The following is a 6,671-nucleotide window of genomic DNA, read 5'->3' as shown; positions in this document are numbered from 1 at the left end:
TGTGTGTGTGTGTGTGTGTGTGTGTGTGTGTGTGTGTGTGTGTGTGTGTGTGTGTGTGTGTGTGTGTGTGTATGTAATGCGTGCATGTGTAATGCGTGCACACAACTCACTTTTCTATATATCAGTATACAAAACAAAAAACACATACACATGTGCAATTGATTCGTACACATATATAAATACATTTAAATAAGAACCGTATTTTTAATAATTAATGATTGTGACAGGATCGTGTCAGAAACGAAGTCGATATTGCAAGAGAATGAAAATAAATTAACTATGAAATTTTTGCATCAATTATCATATTTAGAAAAATGCATAAAAGAAGCTTTGCGCTTGCATAATGTCGCATTTTTTATATCACGTGTATGTGAAGAAGATGTAAAATTACGTACGTATTAAATGAAACTCTTATTATATTTATAAATTTATTTTATTTTTAAATATATTATTCAATATCTTAGATAGCAAAGTAATGTTTCGGAAATATTGCTATTAGATGTAGCTTTGTAGATATATAAGAACTAAATAATGCAAGATTTCAAAAATTCAAAAATTTCTATGTTTTATTAATAATACTTATATATCCAAAATAAAATAAAATATTTCATCCAAAACATACCAAGTATAGAACTACTATGTATAACAGCATAAAATATTAAAAAAAGAAACAATATTATTCAGAAAATTAAAATAATTATTACATTTTTTATTAAACAAATTTGTAAATACTCATTCCTGCGTTAAAGAGATACTCAATTTAAATTTTCTTATAATGTTTTTAATTATTATTTATAAAATATGTTTTTTTTTATAAATGCTTATTTTTAAAAATATGCTTTTTAGAATCATATTTAATACCTGCTGGCACCGTCCTGCATATTAATATTAATGGAGTCCACACAGATCCCAATTTTTGGCCAAATCCAGAGGTATTTGATCCTGATAGATTTTTGCCCGAGAGGATCCGAAATCGTCACCCTTACTCATATATACCATTCAGTGCTGGATCACGTAATTGTATCGGTAAGCTATGATTTTATAAGCTGTACTCTTTTATATAAAAAAATTGCAACAAATATTAAATTATAGGCCAACGATATGCTATGCTGTAAATGAAAATGATGGTAGCTTCTTTGATACATAATTTCTATTTGGAATCCGTAGATTATATAAAGGATATTCGATTCCAGATTAATATCACAGTTCATCCTCATCCACTTCGTATACGATTTGTTCCTGTTTTGCAAAATTAATACAAACAAAAACAATAACAAATCATTCTTTCGATTCAGATACTTGTCGCTTTTTTTTTTTAAAAGCGACAAGTATCTGCATCGAAATATAAATTAGAAATATTTTTCCTGTTTTACAAAAAATTATGTAATAACAATATAAACTTGTTTTAAAATAATTAAATGTTAAAATGCATACAGATAACTTATCTATGAAACTAACTTAAAAAATTATTTAAACATAAGTGGAGATGAGTTCATTATATCATCGGATACGTATGTAGACAATGGATGGATATAAATACTACTGCATATAAATATTAAACAAAAATGTGCGTAATTCGTTCTACAAATATATTATTCTTAAAGAAATATCATCTCAAGAAACGTCTCCTGTGTGAACTGTCATTATCGTGGGAAGCGCAAGCGACATAAGCGTTTAATTTCGCAACTGCGTTGTACAAGTATTTCGATGTCGCTCACATTATACGCAGAACTTTTCCTTTGCACGAAATTCATCGAAATAGTGCATGATAATAGCACGTGAACTTATTCGTGACAGAGATTTATTTCCTTATTTGCGAATTCTCTCTGGGAAAATCTGCGAACTGACTGCTACATGTCTGGCGGTTGATTGTTTCCAAGGATACATCGAAGGTGGATACGGTGCGTTTTTTCGTATTTCTCTTTTGTATCTCTATGCTTGGATTCGCGCGAAAATGTCTCCCGGGACAAGACCTTCGGTCCAACCTCTGGACATGGAGAGAGGTGATACTCACAATTGTATAAAAGAAACAGATTCAAGAGATTCATCATGCGCATGTAACATTATCGTCCCCTTTGAATAATAATTATCAACCTTGCGATGAAAAAAAAAGATCCGCAGAAATACTAATAGACCGCGAGATAATGCAGCCGCCAGAGCGATTGATGTATATACGCTTTGTCTCGCACCGCTTACCAACGTTTTTCGCAACGTTTATCAATTAGCTCTCGGCGCGTGTCAATCTAGGAATTCTAGCGAAAGACCGAAAGATATTCGCGCGATTGATTTTTTTTTCTTTTAATTAAGAGAAATAGGAGAGAGTGGTGTCAGTTGTAATAAAAAAAAGATTTTTGCAACTAACTAGTTTATTATAAATCACAGGAAATCTTAATTTTATGTGAAAATAAGAGGCTTCTTTGGCATTGATTATAACATAATAGATATTGAAAAAACAACAAATTAGAAAATATTCATAGCACCGCTGCAATTTGTTACTATTGACACCATAGTGGTGTCAATTGTACCATCTCAAAGTGTCAATTGTAACATATCAATACTAATTACATTAAGCAACATGAAAAAAAAAACAGAAAAATAATAATCGTGAGGTCTCAGACCTATTGTAAGTAAAAATAACTATTGTTAATGATCAAATATTAAATCGTTTAAACAATTAAAACAAAAGAAAAATTGTTATCTGCGTGAATATGTCTATTTTCTGCATTCTGTGCACATTCTGTAACCAGTCTTCTTGACTTTTTCCGTACGATTCACATCTTCACAACTGATAATTCAAACTATAATACGATTATAATATGTTACAATCGATATCACTGTGATTGTTACTTTTGCAACCACCGTCATTTATTTCCATTAGATGTTCATTAAACTCACGCAATAAATTGTACGCAATAAATTTAATTGATATATACTTTATTTGCAAAACTTAAGATACATATAAATATATTTTTTTTTTCATATCAAACAATATGATTTTATGACAAATTGTTATAGAACGAGCTGCAAAATAAGGGGAAATAACAAAGATTCAGCTCTTTCAGCAGAATCATTTTTTAGACGTCCATAAAAAATTCCACTATCAGTCCTCACCCTAATAAAGTGAACGATAAGATTGACGAAACATTGGCATTGATAAACATTGGCAATGGATAACACATCGGATAATCTTTTGGTATCTTTGAAGATAATACTCGTAAAAACCTAAAAAATTTTATTTATGATTTGACATTGATTTCAAGTAAATAGATAGACTGATAAGTTTACACTGACGTGCGCCTATTCAGTTTTTCATTAATAACTTACTTCTGTTAAAGCTATGCAACCGTGCAATTTAGCCGTCTGTCAATAGATAATAAAGTTATTACGGTCAATTACAATTAACTCTTTGTTACAACTTACATTCTTCTCTAAATAAAAAATAAGTTTTCGTTATCCTGTTCCTTATCAAATACATATCGCATTCTCGCAAGAAAGTGATACAAATCGAATTTTTCGAATCTCATATTATGTACGAATTGCGTTTTAAATATATTGGTCTTCTCAGAAAAAGTGGTACAAATTGAATTCAAATACTTCTCAAAAAAATAATATAAGGAAAATATAATATAAATCAAAATAGGGTGATTACCATATACTTTTTCTGTAGCATTTCACAATTCTATACTTTATCTTTTTAGCCTATAATGATATTAGAATCAATCTATTTCTTTATTAAAATAGTGACAATTTAACCATAATCTTCTTTATAAAATATAATCGTTTTTAGATTAGTTTTCATGTACATAAGAATTTTTTAATACATATACTTGTATGTAGAACTTACGATTTAGCAAATTCGATCATGAAAGATCAGGAATTGTCCGAGAAAAGGAACAACTCAGCACAGCTTTATTCGAATAACATCCGATTAAGAATAATTTATTGTTCTTATTCACAGCATGTACAATTTCGACACAAGATATTTCGATAAGAAACGCGAGTAATTCTGATTCTCGGTTAACATTTTTAACGTAATAGTTTAACAGTGCTTAAGAAAGAACTACTCGATTTTTGCTGTTGCATCTCCTTTTTTATCATTGAAATTCTAGATTATTCCAGAATTTTCTTGCCTCTTTTCTCGGAAGTGACGGCATGAATAGAACAATCTAGAATCACAGCAGTTTTTTGGATAATTTAAATTAACTGAACAGGATTATTTTATTGGCGGCTAACGAATTACGGCTGTATTTGGAGCGGCGCTGATTGCCAAGCGTCATATCAGGTTGCTAGCGCCAAATGACGCTGGACACGGATTTTACTATTAATTTGAATAATGCTTCTGTATTATTTATTGACACTCCTTTTCCATTTACGGAAAGAATGGTTTGCCACAGTCTAAAAATTAAGCTTGACATATGAAATAATTTTATTAGATTATCAAAATAATTACGTACGTTCACGTAATTGCCAAAATATAAAAATTTTACAGCATTATTTCAGTTCATACTTCAGTTTAATTCTTACATAATTATTTGGATGGTCTAATAAAAATATTTTCAGATCTGTATCTAGCTAAATTTTTAGATATTTCAGCAAAATTTGTTTTCAGCAAAATAGCTTATTCTTTCCGTAGCTAATTCTTAGTATTCATCAACAAAAGCAAATAATTTTTTAATGTTTAGATGTATTTTGCTATCAAAGTTCAAGTGCAGTTCTTCGAACTAATTTAAATGTTATACAATATGCACGCGACCGCATTTTGCGATTTTGTAAACTGGATCAATCGATTGACAACAAGATTGACAAAGAAGTGATTCGCTTCATTGAGAGGTACTAAACAAGAATTTGACATATAAGATAAAAGGAAACAAAGAGCAAATAGAGCATTAGAATTAGGCCAATGTCCTTTTAGTATGATAAATTTCACAATATTAAATTTTTGTGTCACAAAACAATTTTAAGAAATTAATAATAATATAATAATTAATAATAATCATAGTGGAACTTACATACATTTTTTTAAATTAAGTTTTTAATTGTAATTATTAATAATTTTAATTAATAAAACTAATTACACTAAAATTTTAATTAGTGTAATTAATTATTACTATTGATATAACATCATTGCATAATTTAGAAGTAAAATTCATTATAAGCGTAATACCTATTCTTTAGATTTATGTATATATTTATGTATATGCATACGTATACATTATGTATATGTATACGTATATTTAATACGTGTATATTCAAATTAGAAAATTATAAAAATATATATTTTTCCTAAACTATTCAATTTTATTACGATCTATAAATATGGAAAGGATTAATTAAATAGGTTTATTTGATTATTGTCCTTAATCTTCCGTCTTTCGGATTTTGTTAATGCAAATTATAACATAAATATCAAAAGAAATATTGTATTAAGAACTTTTTTTTTCCGTAATAATGGTCTCAACAATAATGGACAACTTTCGAATTTTTTTATTTCCGCGAGCTAATGTGCGGGCGATCGTTAACGCTGTTCTTAATTAAATAAAGTTTCTCTGCTAGAGAAATGGCAGAAGCAACAGTTTATATTACGGCGATAAGGATCATGAGTAGGATATAATATTTTTCGAAGAAAATAATCTTTTTTCGGTGGCAGTCGAATATAGCCGAGTACTTCCCCGAGTTCCCCTCTCGGCGTTTCTCTTTGCATAAAATTTTATAGCGGGTGCACGCATTACAGAATTTTTGTGAGACTACCGAGCAGCACACAAAATAGGTCGTATTTTATGAAGCATACTTTCTCCGTTAGTGTTTAGTCAGAAAATACTTCTTCTGGTCTCTTCCTGTGCCTTCCGAGATGTTCTCATGAGAATATTCATGATACATGATTAACAAACAAAATATTGGTCTAAATCTTGTTTTTCAAATTGGAAATCAATTTCTTAAGATTCTTAAGAGACAAAGGAAACGATAAAGGAAAGATATAAGTCAATGTGCGGCTTCACTGCACGTTTCGTTTTTACAATAATTCGAAAACTACAGCAAATATCTCAAAATGGTATTAGACTTTTTTGTTCCCCTTGATCTATTCTACACCTCCATGCGGTTCCTACCTTATTTCTGAGACACTCTGTATATTACATTAAAACAGCAATAGCTATAACTAAATGATAGAGTAAAAATTAATTAACTTAGGTACTTAGCAACTGCAGGATTGCTTTGACCTGCAAGCCATTTATTTTTTAAGAAGTCAGTATTTAATGCGAAAATGCAATCTTGTGGAAGCAATGAGCAAATAATGCAAAGTTGCTTTCCGTAAGTTGCGAAAAGAATGAAAGCAAGTTAAATTGGAAAAAAATGCGACCGTCAGCACTGATCGCATTTCGAAAAATAATAGCCGAAATCATCTCGAAACACAAAGTTCAAGTAGATCAGTAGATCGGGTATATTAACGCTCTAATCTACTTTTGTTCTAATTGGCTTATGATTTCTTCTTTCTCGTACACTGAGAGAAATGCTTTTGTTATAAGAACAAATCAAGGAAATATGATATTTGTTAAAAAAAAAAACTGATCGATTTGTTACAATTGCAAATTAATTTGTCAACAAATAATTCGTAACAAATAATCAATAGCATTGCTAGTAAATAAGAGGCTCATACATATATATATATATATATA

At 29.5% G+C, this 6,671-nt stretch overlaps 1 pseudogene; it reads left to right on the top strand.

Annotated features, from left to right (window-relative positions):
* Nucleotides 1-3,625, top strand: part of LOC108694241 — a 6,378-nt pseudogene extending 2,753 nt beyond the window's left edge.
* The last annotated feature ends 3,046 nt before the right edge of the window (nt 3,626-6,671 follow it).

Source organism: Atta colombica, unplaced genomic scaffold (assembly GCF_001594045.1).
Source record: "Atta colombica isolate Treedump-2 unplaced genomic scaffold, Acol1.0 scaffold12, whole genome shotgun sequence".
Lineage (NCBI taxonomy): Eukaryota > Metazoa > Arthropoda > Insecta > Hymenoptera > Formicidae > Atta > Atta colombica.
Note: the sequence above shows the minus strand (reverse complement) of the source record. Positions and strands in the feature narration are given on the sequence as shown.